The sequence below is a fragment of the Scyliorhinus torazame genome, chromosome 5, assembly GCF_047496885.1.
Source record: "Scyliorhinus torazame isolate Kashiwa2021f chromosome 5, sScyTor2.1, whole genome shotgun sequence".
Classification (NCBI taxonomy): domain Eukaryota; kingdom Metazoa; phylum Chordata; class Chondrichthyes; order Carcharhiniformes; family Scyliorhinidae; genus Scyliorhinus; species Scyliorhinus torazame.
The window spans coordinates 282,148,005-282,175,187 of record NC_092711.1 but is presented as its reverse complement, the minus strand read 5'-3'; the positions used below and the strand labels follow the sequence as shown (position 1 = coordinate 282,175,187).

Here is a 27,183-nt window from a genome sequence, read left to right as displayed (position 1 = left end):
GGGCCACTGCCAACGGCCCCCAACCGGCGCGACATGATTCCCGCCTCCGGCAAATCCCTGGCGCGGAGAATTCGACAGCAGGCGGGGGCAAGATTCATGCCACCCCCCCCCCCCCCCCCCCCGGCGATTCTCCGACCCGGCGGGGGGTCGGGGAATCCCACCCAAGCTTCCTTAATTTCTCCATCTCTCTACTTCTCTCTTAAGTCTGTCCTGAGACCCCCAACTTGTTGACCGCATTTTAATTACCCTTCTTACTACCTCCTTTTTTGGCTGACCATGCACGCTTGACTGATTTTCTCCTTTGAAGTGCTTTGGGATGTTTTTCTACATTGAAGGTGTTGTATAATTCATCCTCTTTCTCCACTGCCAGACCTGCTGGGTTTTTCCAGCATTTTCGGTTTTTATACCATCATTGAGGGACTATGATGAAATCCTCAATAGAGTTGAGAAGCAACTTTAAATTCTGTCCCAAGTGAGATTAGATCCATCTCTGCTATTTTATTTTGTTAATTTTCTCACTTGTTATCCTAAAAGCACTTATTCTGAGTTTACACATGCCAGTCACCCACTGGGATTTCATTAAATTGACCATTCTTCATGTAATGACCCGTTTTAATACCTTCCTGATTGAACTGCTCCTGCTGCCCTTGATATATTATCTTGTCTCACTGGATGTGTACTTAACAGCAAGTGTTACCGAATAGCAATTGTTGTGTTTTATGCCTCCAAGTGATTTGGAGTTGATACACTCCAGGTTATATGTCGACAGGAGCAGTTTTATTCAATGTTTTAAAACGTCTGCTCTCATGCCTCAGTTTAGATTCCTCAGTCACCACACCTCGGCTTGAAAAATCACACACAGAACAGAAAACAGAGACTGAATACACATAATCCAACACTGAGCAACTGAATAATTCAACACAACATCTTTTCCCCCTTGTAAAGCGAAAGACAGTGGAGAGAATTTTACCGGGGGGGAAAAACATCAGACACGTCTGTCGCAAATCAACCAACTTTTAATAAGGCTGCCCAGCCTTAACCAGCAGAGAACGGGACTTCCTCCCCTCAGTGGAAGGAAGTCTGACCCTCGAGAGCCTCAGGCCAGAGTTCTCCAGGAACTCTTTCAGCGGCACCAGACCTCAATAATGGATGCTGCTGGACTGCAGGCAAACCCACAAAGAGGATTGATAGCACCTGGACCCAGGAGCAAGCCCAGATTTTTGGATGGGGAGGTATCGGCCACACTGGGAAAGTGTGTGAGGTGGCGGTAGGTGAGTTTTGTAGGCTAGGCGGGGTGACATAAAGGGGACCCTCTCCCCGCCCAAATGTTATACCCCTTTTATTTCCTACCCTTTCAGCAACTTTGGTCAAAAAAAGGCCTTCTCACTCTCACCTGCCTTTTACAGCCTAGCGTATTATGGCAGTGAAGGTGGATTGAGGTCTTTAAGTGGCCAATAGTTGACCATGAGGTTCAAAAGGCCTGATGGTGGGTAAGTGAGTAGGTCCCTTACCCGTCCCCCATATTATGAGGACCAGGTGGGTGGTGGTTGGAAAGGGGATGAGCTACTCGCCCAGCATATTTTACATTCCCCGACCATCCAAAAGCATGGCAGGCAAAAAATCCAGCCCTTTATTTCAAATGAAACCATCCTAAACAACAAATATATACACATCAATCATCTCTGAAAGTTCAGTTTGTCCATTTTCTCTAACCACAGAAATAGTCTTTGAGATGTGAAGATGTCTGATAATGGTTCTGAGATTCGCAGGTTTGAGGTTGCGGTTCCGCATGATCAACCTGACGAGTTAGATTATCAACATCACAGTCACTCATTGGAAATGGAATTTATCCTCATAATCACTGTCCTTGAAATATCCGAGCCTGCTCGCTATCAAGTGCCTCACATTCCACTTGGTTTTGTCATCCAATACATTAAGTTGGTGTCGAGCAACTGCTTAATGTGCTTCAGTTCTTTTATACGTTTTTTTAATTAGGTTTTTACATTTTTTTTATAATCAACGTGACAAAGTAACAAAAGAAATATAAGTGCAAAACAGGTACAAAACAGAACATGAGTTGGAGTGAACATAGAAACAAGCTAGATAGGATAAATTCAGAACAGTATACTTAAGGAACAGGCGCCTCTATACAATGGATCAGTTCAACAGATTAACAAACTGAGTGGGAGGAAGGAAGAATAGTTCAGATGCACTACTTTATGTATTGTGATATCAAATCAAACAAAATGAAATGAAATAGCTCATGGATATCCCAACGGGAGTAAGTCCGCCAAGGTGGAGCCTATGAATTTAAGGTAGGGGTCCCATACTTTATGAAATGCATCAGATTTAGAGTGGATCACAGAGGCCAGAAATTCCATATGGATGCACTGCATAATTAGCCTATACTAGTTCTGAATTGAAGTATATCTGTCACGAATCCAGGAACAAAGGATAGACCTGCGAAGGTAAGGATACTGTACAGTCTTTTTTCATTAGAATCAGTAATTCTCCTACCTAGAATACCCAGAATCAGGAACACTACGATTAGACTCTAAGGCTCTATCAAAAATCCTCTCCGGCTCTCTGACTAGACCAGACCATTGGATTGAATCTTAATCCAGGTCCATAAACAGCGAATATAGGACATGATCTAACGGCCTCTGTGCGCCCAATATGGGACACGACACCGTCGGTGAGACTTATGACACTCGTTATACTTTGCGAGATCTTGTGAGATCTCATGAGGCTTCACGATCTGGATCCCATCTTCAATGATTTAAGTGGGCAGTTAAGCTTACTTAAAAATGGTCGCGCCAGAGTTACTCAAGGCGTGGTACCTAACGGCCTCGCCTCGGAGACCCCGAGCTGGCACCATTTAGCATTGGCCTGTACGAATGTGGACCAGGTGTACCGGCACTTGAAAGGGTCTACCAGGCGATTGGGCTCTGGGCAGAGTGGTACCATTGCGCTCCTGATGCTACCAGAGCATCATGGCACTGCCATCCTGGCACCCTGGCAGTGCCACATGGGTGCCACCCTGTCAGTGTAAGCGTACCCAGGTGACACTGCCAGACGTGCAGGGAAGAGCACAGGTGGCATCTTACCTCTGCCGGGGATCAGGTCCAGGTGTGTCCTGTCCTAAGAGGTGGACTGCAGGGGGCTTAAAGCTGAGGCGTTGTGGGGGTCCGATGGCCACGGTGAGCGATCCCCACTGGCGAACTGAGTTAGTGCAGGAAATGAACCTAAGTTTGGCCTTGGCGTGGTCTTCCTCGCCGGGGCCCAAAAATGAAGCAGAGTCCCATTTAATAGCGGGGATGTTCTCAGCATTTAAAGCGCTGGGAAACACCCCACTAAACGCTCCCGAAACGGCACTCTGTTTCATTTCCATTAAATCACACCCATAGTCACCCTCGACTACCAGGCACTTTAGGCACATCGCAGATATAGCAAGATCAAGCCTGTGTCTAAGACTAGGCATTATATGCAGCTGTATCTTGAACTGGGTCTCCTTCATCTTAATGCAAACAAAAATTTTACTGGCAGTGTCCCATATATTACCCCATGTCTCCTCTTCAATCTTGATTGCCAAGCCCTTTCCCCAAGACTGCAAGGCACCCAACATGCTAACGCATGATCTACAATTTAAAGTATCATAGAACTTGCTAATTCATTGTTTAGGCTCCACAGGATTCATTCCACCGAAGAAATAGAGGAGTCAAAAGGAAGGTTGTCTTACGAAGGATAAAGTCTATCAGTTGTAAATACTTAAACAAAAGGAGTGTCTCGGGATGTCAAGTTGATGGCATAGCTGCTCAAAGGATGAGAAGGAAGCATCTCTGAACATGTCTCCCAGCCTAAAAATACCTCTATCTCTCCAAGTGTTGAATCCACAGTCAATTAGACCAGGTGGAAAATCTGGGGCGGGGTTCTCCGATCGCCGATGCCAAAATTGTGTTCGGCCATTGGCCGGAGGATCCCCAATTCTGACCAAACCGCTTTCACGATGCTCCGCCTCCTCCGAAGCACGCCACATATTGACGGACTCAGGCCTGAGGCCCGGCCCCCAATGCTCCGCCCCTGACCGGCCGAGTTCCTGATGGCGTGGGTTGCGTGTGGTCTCACCCGTCGGGAACTCGGCGTGGCAATGCGGACTCAGTCCAGCGACGCCACAGTCGGGGGAAGACCGATCTGCGGGCGGGGTGGGGGGGACATTATTCCGGGCTGGGGGCACTGTTGGGGGGTGTTCTGGGGCGCGCGAGCCGTCTGAAGGGGGGCACTATTTCGCGACCATGTCCGCAAGCGTCCTCCGCCATGTCGCACGGCATGGCCGCTGCCGTGCGCATGCGCGGCCACGGACCTGGCAGTTCTCCAGGGCATATCAGCAGCTAGAGCCAGGTGCTCGATGCTGCCGTCCTGCTCGCCCCCAGCAAAATGGGGTATCGTATTGCGCCAAATCCAGTCCCTGGACTTCTCTGGATAGGAGATAAAGTGGAAGTTAGTTTAGATCTCCCATCCAGTTGATGGACAAAGCTACATGCTCTTAGAGTATTAATTATAATAGGATTATTGCACATAGCAGAACCTCCTAAAAGTCACCATAAAACAACAAGACCTGTAGAGGATAAACTGACTACTCTGCTTCAACATCGAACCAAATAGATGAAGAGTCCTTCCTAACCCAATCTCTTTAAAATCTGAAATGAGAGACCAACTGATACTGACTAGTATTCAGGACACCAAAACCTCCCTTAGTCCCGGAGAGCTGGAGCTTAACAAACTTTAGATGAGGCTTCTTCTTGTTCCAGATAAATGAACTAATCATTCCATTGATTTCTTTAACTACTCTAGCCAGCAATAGCATAGACACCACCAGCAGGGGTACAACAATCTCGACAATACGTTCATTTTTATCAGGGCTATCCGTCGCATCCAAGAAAACAGGGGGGCTCACCAAAGAGCTACGTCCCATCTAATAGACGCAATCAACCAAGGGAAATTGGTCCCATATTGTACTGAAGGAAGGGATATTTGAAACACCCAGATTTATAAATCCGAAAGGGGGGGCCATATAAAGGGGAAATTAGCAAGAGGATGGGGTTTGCCTCTCAACTCGCCCACTGGCGCAGCCTCAGACTTAATAAAGTTGATCTTACAACCAGACAAGGAGCCAAATTCCCCCACCAGACCAAAAGTGGTGTAAAACGAGACACACGGGTTTGACACAAACACAGCACGTCATCTTCATAAATTGTGATCCCTTGCTCCCCCGCCCCAACACACTCCAGCCCCGATATCAGGAGATGTTTTCTAATGGCTTCCACTAGAGGCTCACTAGCCAGTGCAAACAACAAAGGGAATTGAGGATTCCTCTGTCTAGTTCCTCCCTGGAGCCCAAAATTCCCCAATCCTAAACTATTTGTGAGCACAGCCGCCACAGGCCTATGATACAATCAGAATCTCCGCAATGTATACACCAAATAATTCCATTGAACCCGATCAAAAGCCCTCTCCGTATCCAGGGAGATCACCAGCCCTTCGAGTGCCCGTTTCTGAAAAGCCTAAATCGCATTCAGCAGTCTTATAACATTAGTGCTAGAAAATCTGCCCTTAATAAGCCCAGTCTGGTCCTCCAGGACAATCGTCGGTGCAGACATCCTCCAACATTCTTGCCAGAAACGTAGACAACAATTTCCGGTAAACAATCAGGAGAGAAATTGGACTGGAGAGACGTCCGGATCCTTGTCTACTTTCAAAATCAATAAAACGTTAGCCTCACAAAGTGTCGGCTGCAACAAACCTTCCACAAAAGAATGGTTATACATACCCACCAATGGTTCCAATAACATATCTTTAAACCCCCGATAGAACTCACACCCATAACCATCCGATCCTGGTGCCTTGCCCAGCTGAAGTCCCTTAATGGCCGCAGCCACCTCATCTTTAGATATAGGAACTTTTGAACATAGAACATAGAAAATACAGCACAGAACAGGCCCTTCGGCCCACGATGTTGTGCCGAACCTTTGTCCTAGATTAATCATAGATTATCATTGAATTTACAGTGCAGAAGGAGGCCATTCGGCCCTTTGAGTCTGCACCGGCTCTTGGAAAGAGCACCATACCCAAACTCAACACCTCCACCCAACACCAAGGGCAATTTGGACATTAAGGGCAATTTATCATTGGCCAATTCACCTAACCCGCACATCTTTGGACTGTGGGAGGAAACCGGAGCACCCGGAGGAAACCCACGCAGACACGCAGAGCAAGGTGTTGGCTCTCCGAAGCCACGGAAGGCCCAGGAGAGAAAACAAGTTCCATACCTGCCATTATCTGATTTATATAATTTTTCTTAAAAATCTTTAAAAGCCCCATTAATCTTCTGCGTCCTCATAAACCTCCCTCCCCTTGAACAACGCACGGAGAGGATAGCCCTAGAATCTGACTTCTTCTTAGTTAAACAGGCCAAATACCATCTCAGCTTATTCCCAAACCCATATAAACTCTGCCTTATAAATTCTAAGCTTCTCTCAGCCTGCTGAGTCAATAAGGAATTGAGAGCCACCCTTGATGCGTTAAACTCCTCCAATAATTTCCTGTTAGAAACCCTCTTACACCTCTCCCCTGCTTATGCAAAACAGACGTCCAGCTGGTACTGGTTCTCCTGCAGCCTACGTCTTTTGTTGACTGTGTAAGAGATAATCAGCCTGCTAGCAGAGGCTTTCCACGTCTCCCAGAAAATGGAGGGGGAATATCAGAAGTCGAGTTGGCTGAAAGACAAAACTCGAACTCATTCTTACAATAAGTAGTAAATTAAGTATCTCTCAGCAGGGAGGCATCAAACCACCATGTTCTAGACTGGGATAGTGAGCTCTCAAGCATGAATACTGAAAAGATGGGAGCATTCCTAGTAATCGGAAACTTGTGCACCAAAGGGTTCAGGTGGCAGTTAAAGTCACCAGCCACGAAGGAGTTAGCCAACGCCAATTCTGCAAAGTCCAAAAAATCCTTTGTGATAAACTCCAGAGAGTTATTCAGAGGCTACACATTCATTATTAAGACAGTGTATCCATGCACCGTACCTCTAATGATCACATATCTACCACCCTTGTCCTTAGCACAAGTCTCTACCATCAAGGGGATGTTTTTGTTGATCAGGACTGCCAAACCCCTGCTATTTGATGAGAAAAACCTGCTCCACCCATTCCCGTTTCAATTTTAAGTGCTCCTTATCATCCAAACGAATTTCTTGTAACAAGGATAGTCCACTATCTCCTTTTTAAGAAAGGAGAAAATCTTTTAATTTTTTCCTTTTGACAGGATGATGGATACATCCTGAACCTCAATAAAGGTAACTATGATGGTATGAGGCATGGCCTGGCTATGACGGACTGGGAAACATTACTGAAAGGAAAGACAGCGGACAGGCAATGGCAGCATTCAAGGAATGAATAGGTGAATTCCAAAAGTTGTTTACTCCTATTTGGCAGAAGAGTAAAAAGGGAACTGTGGACAAACTATGGCTTACAAGGAAAATTAGTGATAGTATTAGATTCAAAGAGGCATACAAATTAGCAACAAAAAGCAATAGACCTGAGGATTGGGAACAGTTTCAAAATCAAGGGCAGCCCAAGGGATTGATTAAGATGGAGAAAATACAGCTTGAAAGGAAACTAGCGGGGAACGTAAAAACTGATTGTAAAAGTTTTGATAGGTATGTAAAGAGAAAAAGATTAACAAAAATAATGTGGGCCCCTTACAGTCAGAAACATGGAGCAAAGAAATGGCTGAGGAACTAAGGGGGCGATTCTCCAAAATGGGGACCGAGTGTTCGTGCCGCCGTGAACGCCGTCGCATTTCATGACGGCGCAAAAACGGGCCCGGGTACGACCGATTCTGACCCCCACAGGGGGCCAACACGGTGCTGGAGCGGTTCAAGCCGCTCCAGCCTCCCTTCCCGGCACCAAATGGACGCCGCGCCAACCTGCACATGCACGGGGGACTTCTTCAGCGCGCTGTCCCCAACTCAACATGGCGTCGGTGTTCAGGGGCCGGCTGCACAACAAAGTAGGCCCGGGGGGGAGAGGCCAGCCCGCCGATCGGTGGGCCCCGATCGCGGGCCAGACACTTCGTTCAGAGCTCCAGCCGGCAGCGACCAGGGGTGAACGGCGCCAGCGGGACTCTGTCGTATACGCGCGGCCGCTCAGCCCATCCGGGCCGGAGAATTGGCGGCCCCGCCGATTCCAGCGGCCGGCGCCGCATCAAACGCGCCGGCGCAAATGGCGGCAAATCTCCACACCTCGGAGAATCACGCTCCGGCGTCGGGGCGCTGTTGCGGCGATTCTCCGGCCTGGCGCGGGGCTCAGAGAATCGCCCCCTAAATTCATATTTCGCCTTTGTCTTCACAAAGAAAGAAATGAATAATATACCAGAAGTCCTGAGAAGCACAAGTTTTAGTGAGGAGCTGAAGGAAATTAGTATTAGTAAAGAAATGGTTTTGGGGAAATTAATGGGATTAAAGGTGGACAAATCTCCAGGGCTTGATAATATTCATCCCAGAGTACTTAAAGAAGTGGCCCAATAAATAATAGATCCATTGGTGGCCATTTTCCAAAATTCTTTGGACTCCAGAATAGTTCCTACAGATTGGAGGGTAGCGAATGTCACCCCACTATTCATAGAATCATAGAATTAGAATTTACAGTGCAGAAGGAGGCCATTCGGCCCATCGAGTCTGCACTGGCTCTTGGAAAGAGCACCCTACCCAAGGTTAACAGCTCCACCCTATCCCCATAACCCAGTAACCCCACCCAACACTAAGGGCAATTTTGGACACGAAGGGCAATTTATCATGGCCAATCCACCTAACCTGCACATCTTTGGACTGTGGGAGGAAACCGGAGCACCCAGAGGAAACCCACGCACACACGGGGAGGATGTGCAGACTCCGCACAGATAGTCACCCAAGCCGGAATCGAACCTAGGACCCTGGAGCTGTGAAGCAATTGTGCTATCCACAATGCTACCGTGCTTCAAGAAGGGAGGTCGAGAGAAAACATGGATCTATAGACCAGTGAGCCTAACATCGGTAGTAGGGAAGTTGCTGGAGTCCATTATCAAGGATTTCATAGCACAGCATTTGGAAAACTGTTGTAATCAGACAAAATCAGCATGGATTTACAAATGGGAAATCATGCTTGACAAATCTAGAATTCTTTGAAGATATAACTAGTAAAGTTGACCAGGGAGAACCAGTAGATGTGGTTTATTTAGACTTTCAGAAGGCTTTCGAAAAGGTCTCACAAAACAGACTAATATGTAAAGTTAAAGTGCATGGGATTATGAGTAGTGTCTTGAGATGGATAGAAAGCTGGTTAACATACAGGAAGCAAAAAGTTGGAATAAATAGGTATTTTTCTGATTAACAGGCAGCAACTAGTGGGGTATCGCAGAGATCTGAGCTAGCACCCGAACTGTTCACATTATATATTAATGATTTGAACGAGGGAACTACATGTATTATCTCCAAATTTGCAGATGATACAAAGTTGTGTGGGAGAGTGAGCTGTGAGGAGGATGCAGAGATGCTTCAGCAGGATTTTGACAGGCTGAGTGGGCACGTGCATAGCAGATGCAATATAATGTGGATAAACATTAAAGCAGAGACATGTTATCCACTTCAGTAGCAAAAATAGGAAGGCAGACTATTATTTGAATGGGTGTAAATTGAGAGAGGTGGATACTCAGCAAAATCTTTCACAAATAAAAGACCTGTCTGTGCCAATGCAAGATCAATTCAACGAAACAGACACCCCATTATAATAATAAAAATGCTAAAGAATCACGGCCCCAATGATTCTAGGGGGCATTCCTCAATAAGACTGCGGACTTGTAGGGTGAACCCCACGGCCATACAGTTATTACCACCAGGATACGATCTCCCCAACAAGGAGGAGAGAAAAGAAACCAACAAGGGGATGGGAATGGAATCCCCCTCCCACATTTTAAACCCACCCATGAAGACCAGTTTCCACCACCCACCCTCCGGCAATGGTGCCACTCTATTCTGCCATGATTTAAGGCACGTATATCAATTAATCCCAGGTTCGATTCCCGGCTTGGGTCACTGTCTGTGCGGAGTCTGCACGTTCTCCCCGTGTCTGCATGGGTTTCCTCCGGGTGCTCCGGTTTCCTCCCACATGTCCCAAAAGACGTGCTGTTAGGTAATTTGGACATTCTGAATTCTCCCTCCATGTACACGAACAGGCGCCAGAATGTGGCGACTTGGGGATTTTCTCAGTAACTTCATTGCAGTGTTAATGTAAGCGTACTTGTGACAATAAAGATGATTATTATTAATTCACTCCAGCGCCTTGAGTTGCCTTTGAACTTAATCAAAGCCTCTACGCTTTATCTGCATCACCACTGAAAAGTCCTGGAAGAAGAAAATCCTCGCTCCCTCGTGGAACCAGGTCCCACCACCCCTCGCCGTCTCCAGGACCTTCTGGTAATTTTTCAAATTGTGGAAGAGAGTGATTAAATGCCTGGGATGAAGATTGTCACTCAGCCTTAATGACAGGACACGCGTGCGCCCCTTCCATTTAGAAATGCCCAGCCTTCACATTCAGCTTAAGAAAGCGTGGCAGCCAGTTCTCAAAGAATTTAACAGGAGCCTTACTCTCCACAGTCTCAGGCAGACCGATGATTCGGATATTCCTTCTCCGACCTTGATTCTCCAAATATTCCAGGATCTCTGACATACCACATAGCTGTTTTTCCAAGGATTGAATTCGAGCTTCTGTCGAGGAAGCAACATGAAGACTTTCAGGATTCTCTCCTCCATATCACCAAGCCTGTTATTAGTATTCTGCAACTCGGCCTCATGGACAGATAGGTTTTGAGTCAGCACCACAAGCCTCTGGTTAATAACATGGATAATGTTCGTAGTCATCATCTTCACCACCTCCGAGACTGCTTCAGAGAATGACCAGCCATAAGTTCAGCTGGTGTCTTTCTGATCAGAGAATGTCGGGTGGATTGTTATGTGTGAAGTAGGTTATGAATGGATTGTTCAAATAATTTCCCCTCTGACGTACTGGCTCTCAGAATGTTGTTTATCACCCTGTGGAACTATTCCATGCCACCATTCGATAGCGGCTTTTATCGCAATTTCAGACAGTGGTGAATTCCATAGCTTACTAGGAACTCCGTGAACTGACTGGACACAAGCTAGTCTATTGTCTGCAGTGATAGTGTATAGTGAACCCCATTTTATAACAACTTAGAGTCATAGAAGTCGACAGCACAGAAAAGGCCCTTCAGCCCATCGCTTCTGCGCCAGTCAAAAACAACCACCTAAGTATTTGAATCCTATTTTCCAGCACTTGGCCCATAGGCTTGCATTCCTTTGCATCACAAGTGCACATCTAAATATTAAATACTAGTCTTGGATGTCAATGACTGAAGTGGTGGTTATAAGATTTGTTGTAGCGATGTCCAGCAACTTGCTTTGTAGATCATGAACAACAGGCAAAATATGTTGATTGCTAAGGGCTGCTTGCACTTCTCTATAAATATCTACTTGAGTTGTTGCCATGGTTTTCTTGGCCAAGGGCTCAGCTGTAGACATGAGGGTTTAACAGATTTTTAACTGAGTGCAACTGCTACGCAGTTTCTGATGAACTCTCCTATGTGGGGATCTACTGTTGGTTACCAGACTGCTTCACAGGGTCATTGTTTCATCTTAACAACACCTGGATGCCCGTCATGGGCAAGGTGCAATCGACGTTGCTGGAGTTTTTTCAGGATAACTCTTTGAGTTCCGCATATGACACAGTTACCTGCAAACAATGCGAGTCTATTGCATCTACTGTAGTGGGGACCAGTTCTTCCTCTATTTCATCAGGACTCTTGGTTTTTAGGCAAGGGTTTACTTTCTGCTGTACGCTTTCTGTCCCCAAATCTGCCTTCAACTCCTCTCGCATAACAATAGTCACAGTTGCGTGTGAAATCACTGTAGTCTTCACTGTCACTAATCACTTCACGATCGCAATCGTTAACACCAAACAATTGAACAATTGAACATTACATTTATCGGTACAGGGAACGTTCCCAGCCCCGGTTCATAATGATGACATAAATTGTAGAACTTCACCTGACGCACATCAACTGAACAAACCGATACAATATTAAACAGTTTTGGTCCAACTCAGATCCGCCGGAGGTTGATATTATGGCAGAAGCCAATGACGATTGCATTGCATGAAATTAAGGAATATAACATCTTACTTTGAAGAAGTAAGCCTCCGTACGGATTTGCTTCTTGTACTCTCTGCATGACGGGCCTGCCACCCAATGCTGGATTAACACTCCAGCAGCAGCGAGATGAGGCCTTCAAGTGGACATTAATTGCCCTCTGAAGGGCCTCAATTGGTGGCAGGGTGGGAGGCCGTCCACGGGCATCCCTGCCATGGATTTAATCAAAATGGAAAGACTCCCACACTCCCACCCGATTAAATGACTCCACCACTGTCAAACTTGCCACGGGTGAGGTTGGGGGGGGGCATTAAGTTACACCCAACTTTTACATTACAGTTATGTTGCACATACCAGTCTCAGACCAGTTTGCGTTTTAGTGTGTACCAGCCACATAGACTAGAGTTAGACCATCATTCAGATTGCTTTAACTTTTTTTTTAGCAATTCCAAAGTTGATTATGGGTGTTTGGTTTGATTATCGTCTTGGCGATGGAATCATTGGAATTGAGAGTACTACTTGAGGATGAAAAGCTGCTGAATATAATTGGTTAAAAAATCATGAAGAAATTAATGTGCACTGGCTTATTCGATGTAAGTCACTCAAAATTGAACATGTTGGGGATTTAGAGTTTCACTTGATTTCTTCTGATGGGAGGGAGAAATTGAGTTTGGAAGATGTGTTTTTTAAATATTCTTTTCATATGATGGGAGCATCGTTGGCTAGGCCATCATTTGTTTCCCATCTCTAATTGCCCTTGAGAACTTGGTGGTGAGCCACCTTCTTGAACTGCAGCAGTCCATGTGGTGTAGGTGCACCCACAGTGCTATTAGGGAGGGAATTCCAGGATTTTGACCCAATGACAGTGAAGGAGCGGCGATGTATTTCCAAGTCAGGATGGATTGGTTTATTGTCATGTGTACCAAGGTACAGTGAAAAGTATTTTTCTGTGAGCAGCTCAACAGATCATTAAGTACATGAAAAGAAAAGAAAAGAAAAGAAAAAGAAAATACATAATAGGGCAACACAAGGTGCACAATGTAACTACATAAAGGCCGGCATGGGGTGAAGCATACAGGGGTGTAGTGTTAATCAGGTCAGTCCATAAGAGGGTCGTTTAGGAGTCTGGTAACAGCAGGGAAGAAGCTGTTTTTGAGTCTGTTTGTGCATGTTCTCAGATTTCTGTATCTCCTGCCCAATGGAAGAAGTTGGAAGAGTGAGTAAGCCAGGTGGGAGGGGTCTTTGATTATGCTGCCCACTTTCCCCAAGGCAACGGGAGGTGTAGGTGGAGTCAATGGATGGGAGACAGGTTTGTGTGATGACTGGGCTGTGTTCACGACTCTCTGAAGTTTCTTGCGGTCTTGGGCCGAGCAGTTGCCATGCCAGGCTGTGATGCAGCCAGATAGGCTGCTATCTATGGTGCATCTGTAAAAGTTGGTAAGACCATCTGTAAAAGTTGGTGAGAGGCTTGGCGAGGAACTTTCAGATAATGGAGTTCCCATGTATCTGCTGCCCTTTACCTTCTAGGTAGTAACGGTCGTGGATTTGGAAAGTGCTGTCTAAGGTGAGTTGCTGCAGTGCATCTTGTATATAGTACACACTGTTGCCACTGTGCATTGGTGGTGAAGGAATTGAATGTTTAAGGTTGTGGATGGAGTTCCAATCAAGTGGGAAGCTTTGTCCTGGCTGTCCTGGAACTGATATTATTAACAACTAACAACCACAAGCATCTTCCTTTGTGCCAGATATGACTACAACCAGTGGTGAGTTTTCCCCCATTCACATTGACTTCAGTTTTACTGGGACTCCTTGCTGCCACACTCAAATACTACCTTGATGTCAAGGGCAGTCACTCTCACCTCATCTCTGGCATTCGTCTCTTTTCACCATGTTTGGACCAAGGCTGTAATAAGGTCCGGAGCTGTGTGGCTCTGGCAGAACAGGGCATCATTTGCAGGTTACTTCAGTCTAAATGCCTACTGATAGCATTGTCACTGACAACTTTCATCACTTCACTGATGATCGTGTGTATACTGAAAGGGCAGTGATTGACTGAGTTGGATTTGGCCTTTTTTTGTGAACAAGAGAAATCTGAGCAATTTTCCACATTACCGGATAAATGCCAGTATTGTAGATGTACCGGAACAGTTTGGCCAAGGATGAGGCGAGATCTGGATGCACAAACCTTCAGTACGATTGCTGGAATATTGTCAGGGTCCATAGCTGTTGCAGTATCCTGAACCTTCTTCCATTTTTGTGACATCATGGGAAGTGAATCAAACTGGTTAAAGAATGGCATCTGTGATGCTGGGGACCTCAGGAGGAGGTGAAGATGGATCATCCATTCGGCACTTCTGGTTGAAATACGTTATAAATGCTTCAACTTTGTATTTGCACTTATGTGTTGGACTGCCCCATCATTGAGGATGAGAATATTCTCATCTTGATAAGTGTTTAATTGTCCACCAGCTTTCATGAAATGCATGATAAGCATTTGTGTTCATTTATTCTTGAAGCTGAATGATACAAGCCAGGCAGTATTTATTGCCCATCTCCAGTTACCTTCATAAACTTCAGCTCGTGCACAGCTTTTCTTCCCACGTTAGAACTCATACGATCCAGTGTTGAAGGATAGAATACTAAAGCCAAGCATTCTCATAAGTGATTTGTTATGTTCTAGGTGTAACATAAGCGGCTTCCTTGTGGTGCACTTGACAAAGGAAGGTTCAGACGTGGAGATAACTTCAACACGTTTATTAAACTATTTACACTTCTATTACTCGGGTTCGACACTACTGCTAATCCTACTATAGCTACCCAGACTGACTAACCAGTTGCTGCAATCCACGTGGTGGGAGTGATATTGAATTAACCCTGTGGCTGTACTTACTGACTGTCTCCACTGGAAAGAGGCAGATCATGTGTATGGTGTCTTTTATATATGGGTTGGTGTGATGCCCTCCTGTGGTGATGTCACCTCTGTGCATATCGTGAATGTCCATTGGCCGTGTCCTGTCTAACTGATCTATTGGTTGTGTGTGTGTGTGTGTGTGTGATGTCTCTGTAGTGTCTAGTGTCTAGCTACCACATCACCACAATAAGCTTTTATTCACAAAGTATACTGCATACTGTGTACCTCCAACAGCTCTTTTTCAGGCTGCTCCAATGTACATGAGCTCAGTTGAGTCCCCAATGAATTCAAATAACCATCAACTCATATACAAATAACAGCTGGACGGCACGGTGGCACAGTGGTTAGCACTGTTGCCTCACGGCATCGAGGACCCGGGTTCGATCCCAGTCCCGGGTCACTGTCCGTGTGGAATTTGCACATTCTCCCGGTGTTTGCGTGGGTCTCACCCCCACAACCCAAAGATGTGAAGGGTAGAAGGATTGACTACACTAAATTGCCCCTTAATTGGAATAAAAAGAATTGGGTAATCTAGTTATTTGAAAAAAACAAATAACTTGCACAGTGATCCGCACCGAGCCCCATTCACCTTTCCCATGCTCACTACTGACCTAGATTGGCTCTTAGTGCAGCAACATTTCAGATTTGCTATACTCATCTTTGTGTTCAAGGCATCCCATAGCCTTGTCCTTTCCATTCTCTCTGGCCTCATTTAGTGCTGCATCATTCTGTATGTTTCTCTAATTCTGGCCTCTTGTGCATCACCAAGTTTCTTCACCCCTATATCTGTGCCTTCAGTTGCCTTGGCCCTAAGCTCTAGAATTTACTCCAACCTTTCTTGTCTTTCTAACTTTCTTTCAAGACACTCTTTAAAACTGACCTATTTGACATCAGCTTTTGGTCACCTGACCTAATATCGTCTTATGTAGCTCAGTGTCAAATTTTATCTGTTATAACACTCCTTGAAAAACATTTACTAAATTAAAGGTGCTGAATAAAAGCAACTTGTTGTTGTTGCCCCTAGTTGCCTTGAGAAGATAGCTGCTGAATTTATTTATTATATGGAGGGGACTGAGAGGTGACAAGGTAGCACAGTGGTTAGCACTGTTGTTTCACAGCCAGGGTTCAATTCCTGCTTGGGTCACTGTCTGTACGGAGTCTGCACGTTCTTCCTGTGTCTCTGGGTGCTCCAACTTCCTCCCACAAGCCCCGAAAGACATGCTGTTAGGTGAATTGGACATTCTGAATTCTCCCTACATGTACCCGAACAGGCACCAGAGTGTAGTGACTAGGGGATTTTCACAGTAACTTCATTGCAGTGTTAATGTAAGCCTACTTGTGACAATAATAAAGATTATATTATTTTATTTATAAGTTGCCTTTTCTCATTATTTATTTGCTTTTGTGTTTGTCTGTAGCTTTATAACATACACATAGTAAACTTGAGTGACAGATTAAGGCTTCCCAATTCTCTTTCTCATTTTCATTCTTCCCACTACCTCTCCCATGTCCCTTCTCCCCAACCACTACTACTTCCAATAACTTTGATGTCTTTGTCCCTCATATAATCCGATAGGCCAGAGAACAGGAAGGATATCTGATCACAGCTTTTGACAACAATATTCTGAAAGCACTTTCTCAAAGGCACATAGGATCAGCAAGTGTAATAAAACCTCTGACTTTCCCCATGTGGAGAAGTACTTGCCTTCCAAGCACGGTCTCATCCTCAGTGGGCTGAAGACAACTGTAAGAGCAAATGCAAGCTATATCGCTCCATACCTATTCTATGGCTGGAGGAAGACATGCATGATGTACCTAACTGAATGTAAATATATTTCAGTATCAACCAGAAGTGATTAGAGAGAGACATAATCGCCGACTGGTAATGTCATTAGGAAATTATTAATGAGCCGCAGAAACGAAAGGCTGGATTTTACAGAGACCCATTGATTCCCGGTCTCTCCAGCTAAAAGGGAAGGGCAAAGCCAGCCCATTTGAAGAACAACTGCCCTGCAGCCATTTAATGGTGTTCGGCAGTTAATAGGTTAGAGATGGGATAGGTACCCACCAGAGAGCTGGTGACCAGTTAGAGGCTGGCAGCTCTCCAGTGTCAGGGGCAGCACGGTAGCCTCGTGGATAGCACAATTGCTTCACAGCTCCAGGGTCCCAGGTTTGATTCCAGCTTGGGTCACTGTCTGTGCGGAGTCTGCACATCCTCCCCGTGTAAGCGTGGGTTTCCTCCGGGTGCTCCAGTTTCCTCCCACAGTCCAAAGATGTGCAGCTTAGGTGAATTGTCCATGATAAATTGCCCTTAGTCTCCAAAATTGCCCTTAGTGTTGGGTGGGGTTACTGTGTTATGGGGATAGGGTGGCGGTGTTGACCTTGGGTGGGGTGCTCTTTCCAAGAGCCGGTGCAGACTCGATGGGCCGATTGGCTCCTTCTACACTGTAAATTCTATGAAATCAGTAGTGCCGTTGGGTGCAGTGGCCTCTGCTGGTACTGCACTCACATGATGAGGCAAACTGCGCTGGATTTCATTGTAAGTGTTTGGGAGTCTCATTGGATGCCAAACTGGCAGGAAGAGGGGTTTGGTATTGATGGGCCATGCAGTGCTGCCTGATGGGTTCTGGGGACCAGTTAAGGAGAGACTCCACTGTTGGCCACTAGCCTGCGCAGGGAAAGCTGCTGGGTTGGCAGCTGGGGCATGGGCTTATTCCGTTGCCAGTTAAATCCTGGCGATGGTGGGATGAGACCTTAAGTGGGTATCAATAGCCAACGTAAGGACATCAATTAGCCTCCTGCTGGGCTGGACGCCGATGCTACCCCCCCCCCCCCCCCCCCGGTAAAGTCGTGGTGGGGGTACGGGCAGAGAGTTAAATAGATTACATAGAATTTACAGTGCAGAAGGAGGCCATTCAGCCCATCGAGCCTGCACCGGCCCTTGGAAAGAGCACCCCCATTTTAAGCCCAGAACTCCGCCCCATACCCGTAACCCAGCAACCCCACCCAACCCCTTGGACACTAAGGGCAATTTAGCATGGCCAATCCACCTAACCTGCACGCCTTTGGACTGTGGAAGGAAACCGGAGCACCCGGAGGAAACCCACGCAGACACGGGGAGAACGTGCAGACTCCGCACAGACAGTGACACAAGCCGGGAATCGAACCTAGGACCCTGGAGCTGTGAAGCGACAATGCTAACCACTGTGCTACCGTGCCGCCCAGTTAGGCGGCAGGCAGGCCACGTGTTGCATTTTACATGCTCCTTCCTTCAAATCCTTGGATGGAGGAGCATTAAATCCATCTCTAAGAAGCATTAATAATATTAATATTCATAAGGTGGTTTCTGTACCTAAGTCCTGGCAATGTTATAACAGAGAGAAGGAGAGGAAAACATTTGGTTGGCATGCTTGCAAATCTCTAATTGCTAAAACCATCACTGCTCAGTGATGAAGTATGTGGACACATTAACTCACCACATGGCCCATCGCTGGCATTCATTTTTAACTCAATAAATACTAAGCCATTAATTCCTTATTTAAATGCAGATGCTTCACCACAACAGTAAAAACAAGCCAAAGCAAATGTTGTATGTTATACCTTAATCTTAAGCTTTTAAGCCCCTATAAAGGCAGCTGAAATATGATTTGAATAACACAGTATAATTAAAATGAATATTTTTCTCAGCATTCTTCCAGAAATATCCTTTCATCTTAAATAACATGTAACTTAGAATAAATTATATTCTCATTAGAAAAATAATCCAATTCCACCAGACAATGGCTACTAGGGGGAAGTGAGGAGGTGGGTAGCCAAGGGAACCAGAGCTGCTGTCCCAGTGCTGTGGTGGGGAGGGCCTTCAAGAGGGCTGGGGTTGTTCGGAGGGCTAGAGGGGGTCAGGTCGGGTGGCCGCTGGGTCGAGGGCGTTTATGCGTATGTGAGGTCTTCACGCCATCTTTAAATATTGTGGCGACCCATAACAGGGGTAACCACAGCTACAGCCTGTCTATCCGACCAAACTCTCCCAGAATAGAGCCAGGATGCAGCTTTTCTGCTGAAAGTCAATTTCACCCCTTTGACTGTGAGCAGCCTCTAGCTTCACAGCTGAAGGCTCTCTCGAAGGAGTTAGTTATGAGAGCACTTCACGCTCCCTGAACTTTCAAATGCCTCCTCGAAAGAACAGGTGGCCTGTCTGAGAGGATGATTAGTGGACTGGATGTCCTGCAACCTTTGATGCCTGAACAGTGTGCCTGAACTCTAGGTGCGTCAGCACTATAGAGGCAGCTGCCAACAATCAAACAATAAAAGAGCAGGGGTTCACCACTGAGGACTCTCTCGCAGCCAAATGGTAACTGTCTGGATGAGTGGATGGCAGCTGAGCACGACCTCCCTAATGTTGCTGGCAGAGCTTTGGAGCCTAGGGGCTCCTGATCTGGATGGGAGTGAATATGCAGAGTGAAGGTTTGCCAGCACAATTGGCTCACTGGATGGTGCTCTGAGAGAAGACAGAACAAGATGGTAAGGGTGAGAAATTTGAGTGTCCTGGGAAGGAAGACCTAACTGGTTGTTAGGTCTCTCTCCTTCGCCAAACCCTGGTCCTCAGATTTACATGAGATAAGGCTGTGTGTCAGCTCTAACGTGCTCTCCTCACATCACACTGGCCCCCTCCCTGATCCCCTCTTCCCTGACCACCCTGTTTACGTCCCCCCAGCCCCCTGCAAGGGTCAATGTAACATTACTCCTGTGTTGGCCCTGTCAGCGGGTCACTATTCAAGGCAGGAGAGTGATGACCACTCACTGTGAGGAAACTGTGGTGCTCCTCACATTCTGAATAAGCCTAACTCCTGTCTGTCTGCTGACAGCACGCTCACACTCATCCTCATGACTGAGTCTGCATCGAGGGCTATTAAACTTGGGCCACTGTAGGGGCGGGGGGGTAGGGGTGGTTGGATGGGGGAGCAAGGGAACCGGGGTACAAGGAGTGGGGGTGTAGCAGGCCTGTTGTGAGGATTAAAATGACAGAGGCTTCACATGTTTCAGGTGTGAAATGCTTTACTGCTGAACATTTTAATGTGACAGCTTTCCATTCCCACTTGCTACGATGATGACCTCACCAGTGCCCATTCATTACTCCTTGTGACCTTTCATGTTCTGGGCAGTCGACCTCTGGAGGACGCCAGCCAACTTTCCAGTTTCACAGGTGTTGCCATGCCACCCTGTTCTGCCAACTGCCCTTGCAATGCACTGGTGTCAGGAGGGGATTCAGAAGGAATGGAAACCGCCTGAGTCTCCTTGGTAGAAGGCCCCGGGATGGGCTCCAGCCCTGACGGTGCCCATGGGGACCTGGGTGACTCTTCTGCACCGGTAGCCTTTGAGACTCCTTCAAATGGCCTTGCAGTCACTGGAATGTCGCTGACATGCCCTCTGGAATCTCACGACTGTGGCCTCTACATCAGCTCAGGGAGAACCTTGTCCAGAGGCTCAGCATCTTACTGGGAGCCGGTTGTTTTCTGAGATCCGGCAGACCTCCAACTGCTGTCTCCCTTGGATGTTCCTACCTCCATCTGCTGTGCATCAGCAGCTGTGTGGTGCTCACCAGATAGTGACCCAGAAGCCTGTCTGCTAATCTCGCCTACCGAAGTGGGTGTCTCCATTGGTGGAAGGTGCATGTGATAGCTGTGACGCTTCGCCGGTGTTCACCTCGGAGCTCTCCTCCAAGGCTGTCTCTTGGGTGGCTGGCGGGGGGAGGAAGTCACTCCAGATGGATGGCCCGGCTTCATTAGATGGTGAACCTGCGAGACAATGGATGTGGGTCAGTGAGAGGGAAGGATAATTTTGTGGGAAATCAACAACTCACTTGAGACAGGTCATCTGGGTGAAGGGCAGTGGATTCTCACTTCTCTGGCACAGGCAACTTCACTGTCAGTCACTGCTCTCTCCTCGGGCAACCCTGCGATCTCCAGGATCCTTTCCTCTAAGGTGTGAGGAATGGATCTCTGGGATTTTGTCCCTTGACTTTGCCCTATCCCTCTTATAATGGGCTATCTCCTCCTGTGGGGATGAAGAGAGGACATTGTGAGCCGCAGGCTTGATGGGTCAGGGGGTTACCACAGGTGGCATCGCACCCAGACATGACGGGGTTGGTGAGTGCCTGGGGTTTCCGAGGAACAAGTTGGAGGCCGGATGTTGGGAAAGTGCGAGGTGTCAGCCATTGGATTGATGGGCTCTGGGGGATTGGGCATGGAAGGGTGGCAGGCGGGACAGATACCAGCAGGAGAGAGGTGGCAACTTACCTTGTAGCTCGCAGGAGTTCATTCATCTTCGTCCTACATTGGACAGCGGTCCTCCTGGTCACGCTGCCCGCTCGCACTGCAGGTGCCACTGCCTCCAGGCAGCATTGCTGACCCTGCTTCTGGTTCCCTTACACCCTCAGGTGTCACCCACTGCGCCGAGAAGCCTAACCAGGTCAACATCCCCAAAACGAGGAGCTGGTCAACGCACTGCCACCCTTTTGTCTTGACTGGGAGGGAGTGTTGATGGAGCGTTTAAATGCAGCTTCCCCTCGTTAGCTGCGAGCAGCTGAGGCATGAGTCGGGCAAATCAGATGGCGACGGAGTCAGGTGTGGCGAGGTTCACATTGGGGACTCAATTTTTGCACCAAGTGCAGGTGAACACAAATCTCGATCACGGCATTACAGCTGGCACCAAACACTCTGCAAATCTTGCCCAAAATGACACTTAGTTATTTTTTTGTGTGAATTGCACCATAGTTGTTTGTGCCTACATTGTAGATTATTCCCTTGAAAAATAAGGAATTGGCTTTTAAACTTAGAACGATTTATGGCACAGAAGGAGGCTATTTAGCCTATTGTATCGATGCTGACCTTTAGATGAAACACTTTGAGTTGTTTCATTGTGAACAGTATTATATAAATGAAAATCATTTTTTATCTATTTTCAGCAGTTTCTTTGTTCAGTTAAAATATTCAACATTTCTAAATTATTTTGGGGTGAAACAGTTTTTTTATTTTTTTTGTATAAATTTACAATACCCAATTATTTATTTTCCAATTAAGGGGCAATTTAGCATGGCCAATCCACCTACCCTGCAAATCTTTGGGTTGTGGGGTGGGGCCCAAGCAGACACAGGGAGAATGTGCAAACTCCACACAGACAGTGACCTGGGGTCGGGATCGACCCCGGGTACTCGGTGCATAAGGCAGCAGTGCGAACCACTGCGCCACCGTGCCGGCCTATTTTGGAGTGAAACAGTGGCCAGGATTCTCCATTCTATGTCACTAAGATCAGGACATCCGATCGGGGAGGGAGAATCATGCGGAGGGTACAATTAGGATTCCAGTCAGGCCCCAAACCAGTCGGGAGTCTCCGTATCTGCCCTGCCGGCCATAGTAGGTTTTCCGGTGGCCCAGTTGGACTTCCTGCTCTGACTCAGCGGGATCATGTCATTGGCGGGCATGACGCACCATTCACAAACCAGGTGGAAAGCTCCGGCACCGCCCCCCCCCCCCCCCCCCCCCAGCTAGCATGAATTGGTGCAAGTAGTGAGGAGTGTGGACCTGGCGGCTTGCAGTCCAAAGGATGGCAAGCTGGTAAGTACACTCCCAATAATTGCAGCCAGAGATTCGAGGGGGGGGGTCCCTTCTGGGAGTTGAGGACCTGTAGGCTTGTGTAGGGGTGGACGGGTTCAGGTCATGTGTCTTCCGTAGGATGGGGTTCCTTTGGCTGCTTTCCCCATCTGCAGCCTTTAAACCCATTAAGCCAGTAGTCAGTCTGTAAAAGTTATAGTTTTCCCACAGTAAAGTGCAAATGTGCTCATGTGTACTCCTATACCATTTAAACAGTAACTCATTATTTCATAAACACACATGCCAAATAATAAAGGGAAAATGTTCTCATCTGCACCCCTGACCCCTTTAACAAGCCTGTCAGTATGCCAGGTTTAAAAGACTGTGAGATGAAAGTTATGCCTTTAAAGTGGTGGAAACTTTTGAAGTGGTTTTTGCACAGTCAATTTCATTGTCTTTTGAAGTATTGAAGGCGCTGTGTATGGCTTTGAGGCTGAATGCTTAGAACTGGATTGTTTACACTGAAATTCACACTCCATCACCTGCTAAAAGCATCACGGTTGACAGCTCGCTGGAACTTCAAAGCGACTAATCAGATTGTTTATTTTTATAGCTCTGGAGAGATCCATTAAGTCAGGATAGCAGCTTTTCTCTACCCTCTTTTTTTATGAGTCTGCCTTTTTTTTCTCGAGGAATAATCAGCTTTGGAAGCTGCCCCTTCACTTTCTATGAAGCACTGAATCTAACACATCAAACTGGATGAAACGTTATTTGCTATTTTGAGTATTGATAGTCCTTTGGCTATCAAAAAAGTGCACAATGTAATTTTGTTGTAATTGTTTGGTTTCTGATGCTGAATATTTTATAGCAGAATTAAAGAACATCAACAAATGTGTTTAATTCAGGTTTAACTGTGACAAACTTTCATTTTATCACAGCGATGGTACCACGTTATTATATCCAAAATAGCATGACAAAAATCCTTGCAATATTAAACCAAAAGCAGTAATGCAAATCATTATAAACGGCATCGTTTTTTTCTGTTAATCTGTAGCTGAACAGTGTCCCTTCTGCCTCTGAATCAAGAGGTTGTGGAGTTCAAGTCATTCTGCAGAGACTTGAGCACTTAAATTGGACTGACACTCAAGGACAGCATTTAAGGAGTGCTGCGCGGTTGGTGATGCAATCTTTCAGATGAGACATTAAACTGCCTTTGCAGGGGGGTGTAAATAATAATGGTGTAATAATTGAGGAAGAGTGGAGGAGTTCTTCCAATCTACTAGCAAAAATATTATCTCTCAGCTAACACCACTGAAACAGATTATGTGGTCATTAACCCCTTGCTGTTTGTGGAGCCTTGCTGAGTGCAAATTGGCAATTCCTACGCTACAGTCGTCACTACTCTTCATTGAGCATAAAATGCTTTGGGATGTCCTGAGGCTGTGAAAGGTGCTAGATGAAGGCAAGTTCTTACTTTCAATTGGGAACTCAAAGCTTGTAGTTATTTGCAACCACTTATCCAATATGTTTCATGTTTTCCAAAGTGAAGAATATTAATGCCGGAGGAATTTTGGACAAACTGTGTCAAGTCTGAGAACCTCCATGGTTAGCCACAATATAAATAGTTGCAAAGTTAATCTCCCTGTATACTTCAACCTCAAACTGCTACATCCTCAGAGCAGCATCCCCGAGAGTACAAGTATGATTTTATTTCAATCCCCCACACCTAATTTGGCTTCTCTGAATGCCATTATCAATTTAATGCCATATAGTGCCAGATGGGGCAGCTTTTTTAACCTGCACAGGCAGTCTTGGATTGGATTTGTTTATTGTCACGTGTACCGAGGTACAGTGAAAAGTATTTTTCTGCGAGCAGCTCAACAGATCATTAAATACATGGGAAGAAAAGTAAATAAAAGAAAATACATAATAGGGCAACACAACATATGCAATGTAACTACATAAGCACAGGAATCGGATGAAGCATACAGGGTGTAGTGTTAATGAGGTCAGTCCATAAGAGGGTCATTTAGGAGACTGGTGACAGTGGGGAAGAAGCTGTTTTTGAGTCTGTTCATGCGTGTTCTCAGACTTCTGTATCTCCTGCCCGATGGAAGAAGTTGGAAGAGTGAGTAAGCCGGGTGGGAGGGATCTTTGATTATGCTGCCCGCTTTCCCCAGGCAGCGGGAGGTGTAGATGGAGTCAATGGATGGGAGGCAGGTTCGTGTGATGGACTGGGCGGTGTTCACGACTCTCTGAAGTTTCTTCCACTCTAGGATTCAGACTAACTTATGTGGATCCCTTGCAGGCAACAAATAGACGTGACTTTCTTCCCAACAATCTGGACTGAACTTTGAACTCAGAACTCAGCAGTGAAATAGCAGTGGGTAACAAACGAATCTCACAGTTCCCTTCCCGTCCTTCAACCTGCATTCACCACCGTTAAGGGTATGAACTCTGGCAAATTTCACTGGAGATAGACAGGGGAGAAGTTTGGATTACAGCTATGATTAATCAGTGAAAGGTGTGAGAAGAGACTAGGGGCCAGACCTTACCTTCTACTCCAGGAAATGTGAGTCGGGCTGTTTGACGGCTTTGCAATCCCGTCACCTCCGCCCATTCCCACAGAATCTTTGTCTCTGACACATGCACAGGCCAGGTTCAGGTCAGCCACCTCCCTAGGGAGGTCTGAGGCAGAGGTGGAGGTGTGTGATGGTGAGGTGGGTGAGTCAGAAGAGTTGCATCGGCTCTCCTGGATATTGTTGCAGTTTTTCAGGTGACTGTTAGGCCCCCTAGCCCTCATATTTCATCCCTTCAACCCCCCCTACCTCCTGTTCCTCCTCATCACCCCCAAGTCCCTCTTGAACCCTCTTATCCCCCATGCTTATCCATGCTCCCTCCTATTCGCCAAATTTGCAGATGATACAAAGTTGGATAGGAGGGAGGGCTGTGAGGAGGATACAGAGATGCTTCAGCGGGATTTGGACAGACTGAGTGAGTGGGTATATGCATTGCAGACGCAGTATAATTCAGATAAATGTGAGGTTATCCACTTCGGTAGCAATAATAGGAAGACAGATTATTATTTGAATTGGTGTAAATTGGAGTAGTGGATACTCAGCGAGACCTCGGTGTCCTTGTGCATCAGTTGCTGAAAGTATGTATGCAAGTACAACAGGCAGTATAGAAGGTAAGAGGTATGTTGGCCTTCATAGCAAGAGGATTTGAGAATGGGAATAGGGATGTTTTACTGCAATTGAATAGGGCATTGGTGAGGCCAGACTTGGAGTATTATGTGCAGTTTTGATGTCCATATCTGAGGAAGGATGTTCTTGCTATGGAGGGAGTGCAGCGAAGGTTTACCAGATTGATTCCTGGGATGGAGGGACTGTCATATGAGGATAGACTAAGTCAGTTAGGATGATATTCATTGGAGGGGGGATCTCATAGAAACTTAGAAAATTCTAACAGGATTAGAGAAGGTAGATTCAGAAAGAACGTTCCAGATGGTGGGAGAGTCCAAAACTAGGGGTCATAGTATAAGGATAAGGGGTAAACCTTTTCGGACTAAGGTGAAGAGAAATTTCTTCACCCAGAGAGTGGTGAATCTGTGGAATTCACGACCACACAAATTAGTTGAGACCAAAACATTGTATAATTTCAAGAAGGAATTAGATATGTGGGCAGCACAGTAGCACAGTGATTAGCACTGTTGCATCACAACGCCAGTGTCCCAGGTTCGATTCCTGCTTGGGTCACTGTCTGTGCGGAGTCTGCACGTTCTCCCATGCCTGTGTGGGTTTCCTCCGGGTGCTCCGGTTCCCTCCCTCAAGTCCCGAAAGACATGCATGTTAGGTGAATTGGACATTCTGAATTCTCCCTCTGTGTACCCGAACAAGCGCTGAATGTGGCGACTAGGGGCTTTTCACAGTAATTTCATTGCAGTGTTAATATAAGCCAATTTCTGACAATAATAAAGATTATTATTATTTCGCTCTTGGGGCTAAAGGGATCAAGGGATATTGGGGGAAGGCTGGATCAGGGTATTGAACTTGATGATCATAAAGAATGGCGGAGCATTCTCAAAGGGCCAAATGACCTTCTCCTGCTTCTATTTTCTATAGATGTTTCTATGTGTACTCCCTCATAATTCCAATGCACTCACATCCCCGCATACCTTACATGTCCTTTCTGTGCCCCCCATGCATCTTCCATACCCACTCGCTAAGTATCCACTTGTTACAGAATCAATGAGCCATTGGCAAGTCTGACAACTGTTTGAAATATCCCTGAAATTGACAACGTAAATAAAGATTTTGAAAATATACTTTCAAGAAAAACTGTTCAGTTTACAACCCCTTCAAAGTGTCAACTACAGCCATTTATAGTATCAATGCCAGGTGTTTTGATCCACTGCACACTTCTTAA

At 46.3% G+C, this 27,183-nt stretch overlaps 1 protein-coding gene across 6 annotated transcripts in view; it reads left to right on the top strand.

Moving 5' to 3' along the window:
• Positions 1–27,183, top strand: part of gria3b (glutamate receptor, ionotropic, AMPA 3b) — a 626,694-nt gene that overhangs the window by 320,893 nt on the left and 278,618 nt on the right. The window lies entirely within an intron of this gene.